Raw genomic sequence first — 3,588 nt, 5'->3', positions numbered from 1 at the left:
GCAGAAACTGTAAAGATAAAAAGAGAAGGGGGACAGAAAGAGAAAGAATCAGATCAGCATGTGTGTGTGTGTCCTGCCTGTTGGGTGTCTGTCTTATCAGTGCCGCCGGCGAGGTTAAATCAGGACACAAATCACACCCCCAGGCTGGGCTGCCTCCTCTCAACTTACCCAACAGTTAAGCTACATCTGTTTCTCCTTTACTTTCTCCGTCTCCCCGTGTCTCTCTCTCTCAGTCTCTCCTGAAATGTGTTGTTACATAGCGATGTTTGCTGGCCACAAAAAGCGGAGCCGCTTCGGTACAGGTCGGTGTGATGTCCTGCGCTGGAGTACAACTAATCATCTAAGCAGAGGCATGTACAGGTTGTCTAAGGACAGGGAAAACAGTGGTACCTCTGTGGTGCACAGGGGCAGGTTTGTGTTTAGGTTTATGGTTTGTTTAGTCCAAAGATTACAATAGATTAGTACTTGAGCAAACCACAGAAGCACTTTGGGCTTACCAGCAGAGTACCTGTGCCAACCAGAGGGGTATTTGGACCAATCAAAGGGTCACTTTAGACAATGAGAGAGGGATCGAGGCCGACCAAAGGGGAACTTGGGATAATCTGAAGGGTATTTTAGCCAACAACAAGGATCCTTAGATGAACTGGAAAGACATGAAGGAAGATGGTGGGCACTTGGGACAACTACAATGGCAAATAGATCAACAAGAAGTGCCAATCAAAGGGTCATCAAAGCAGCACTTGGGCTTACCAAAGGAGGTGTTGCAGCCACCACCTGGCACTTGACTTGGAAGAGAATTTAGGACAACCAAAGGGGTCTGTGGACAAACTTGAGGACTTGGCCAACCTAAAAGGGCACTTAAGCTTACCAGAAGTGTGTACTGGGATCAGTTAGAAAAGGCACACTGACCAAGCAGAGGGACATTTTTAGCAACAATCAAATAACTCAGCCAAATACAGAGACATGTGGGCAAACTGTGGGCACTTGGGCCAACTCTAAGATCACCTGAGTTCACCATTTGCACACCTGCACCAACTGGAAGGGCATATAGTCCTACTAGAAGAGCACTTCACCCAGGCAACGGAGAATGTGGGATTACCACTACCTGAGGGCATTTGAGATGACAGGAAGGTAAATTTGGGTCATGTTGGCTGTACATTTAGGGAAAAATAAATTGTGCAACTCTGTAATTGGGACATAAACATATCCTGAATACATATTTTTCCAATTTTAGAGAAACTTTGGCACATAGAGCTAGTTGTCCAAGCTAATTTATTTAGATTTGTCATGCTATGCTGCAGTGATGACTTCAGGCCTTCAGGTAAAATGCACGTAACAAATTAGAATGGGAACAGAGTTAAAACAAACAATTAATTTTTGAAATTAATTTTTGAAATTATGAAAACACACCAAATAAAAATATGGTAAAGGCCCATGGTTTCTGTCATGCACTTTGGCACTTCACTAGTTACATCTTTTGCTCAAAGTCCTTTGGGTCTAAAGTCTCTGTGAGGCTTATTTGTGTCACCTACAGAGCCCTGAGGACACACCTCAAACACACACACACACACACACTCACTTGCATGTTCAGGCTTGCGTGAGAGCTAGACAAGATGTCAGTAAGTATGATAAAGTACAGTAGATATAGCAAGCTGTAAAAGGGTAATTTGTGTTGTCCTACTTACATTTTAAAATGCTATCATGAAGAGTTTTATTTAGTCTTGTCATTTGCACCATAACACTAAGATATTCATCGATGCTTTATTATGAAAATTCAAGCAAGAACATTTTTAATGAAAAAGCACCCAAAGGAGGCGCTGATGACAGATTATTTATTGGTGACAGTGTTCTAGTACAGTCTTGTATTGTGTGTATCCCACTGTACAATAACAACAGCTTTTTTTGTTGTTGTTCTGTAACTCCTTGTCCTCAATTCAGAACTGGGGCGCAAAGAACTGTTCGCTGGGAACTGGGGGAAAATGCAAAAGTGCACATGCAGCGGCGAGAGTGAACTCCATGACATATTCCAACGTCCTCACACTACATCTGTGTCCTGACATGGCCCCAACCGTCTAACCGCATTTTGTCTTCTGGCACCCAGGGGAACATAAGGATCACATATGCCTTTGGCAGCAGTCCACGCCCACATTCCTCAGCTATGTGCTCACAAGCGTTCTCCCTGCTCCCCCTCCCATCGCCCTCCCTCTTCGCTCTGACACCAAAAACTTGGCCCACATTGCTGTACCCTGTAAAGAAATGCAAACACTATATTTTTCCTGGACACAGGGGGAGGTGGAACTTATAATGTGCCACTTCTTGAACCAAGCTGAACCTTCCAAGTTCTTCTAAACATGCGACTGACTGAACCGACTGTTACGCAGGTGGATTAAACAGGCTTGTCAGGCTTCAGGGATAGGGTTCATTTCAGGTAGTGCCTACATGCTGATACTTATTTCACAGAAACTTCCTTCAGTGTGAATTTCAGCTCTGAAACGGGAGGAGGAAAAATGGAAAAATAAGAGGCCTTGACTGCAACTCCTAAAGAAGAGTCTTGGGCCGGAGCTTTTTATATGACTAATCCCCAGTGGCTTGTCTAGTTAAAGGTTATCTTTTACTCACAAGTCAAAGTCAAAGACAGTGGGGCCAGAAAGGGTGTGCAGTTTGCTGTCTGGGGTTACTGGGTTCAGTGGTAGGGGGTGCATGGTGCGGAATGTGGCTGTAAGAAAAAGCCAGGAGGAATCATTATAGGGAAGAAATGAGACGCCAGAACTGGGAGTGCAGCGCATGAGCAAAGAATTTTCAGTCTTTTATAAAACAAGCCTCTGCACATGGCTTAAATCTTCTGTTCTGGATCTTTTACCCTTGTGTGACAATGTGTACTTTCCACTTTCTAAGTGTGGACACTGAATGGTCGACATATTTTTACACTGAGTGTATTCTAATTTACAGAACATGGGTTGATTGCGGATCATTTGTAATGGTTTCTGCCATCCGACTCCTGACTTGTTAACTTTTCCTATTGCAAACTTAGCCAGTGTTACATTATGTTAAATTCTACCACACTTTGCTAATAACCCTCAGCACATTTGTCAAGTATTTCACCTGGAAATGTCAGCTGGCTTATTAGCTGGGATGAAAATGTGACCTCTGGCCAGACCACCTGCTAATCATCTCCTGCCAGGCCAAGCACACTGTGTGTATTCGGGTGCCAGAGGAAAAATATGAACCACATTGGAGCTTTGGTTATACAGTAATATGTGGAATAATCAGATCTGACTGCTGTGGAGGCAGAATAACCAACTAGCAGTGGGCTTATTGCTTGATTTACCAAACCAAATTAACCTACAGGCCTTTTTTTGCACATTTAGATTCATTTTTTCCCCATTTGTCTCTCTCCTGTGCTTACTTTCAGCATATTTTAAGTCTGTACTTCTTTTGTCTTTGCTTTATAACCTCCTCTTATGGTCTTCTTCAGGGAGCACTGACAGATTACGTCTCCGAAGACATGTTTGAACCTAACCAAAACTTCAAAAATCAACTTCTGCATGCAATATGATTCCTATTTCTGAAAAACAAATCTGACACATC

Source organism: Amphiprion ocellaris, chromosome 7 (genome assembly GCF_022539595.1).
Source record: "Amphiprion ocellaris isolate individual 3 ecotype Okinawa chromosome 7, ASM2253959v1, whole genome shotgun sequence".
Lineage (NCBI taxonomy): Eukaryota > Metazoa > Chordata > Actinopteri > Pomacentridae > Amphiprion > Amphiprion ocellaris.
This window is presented reverse-complemented; position numbering follows the sequence as displayed.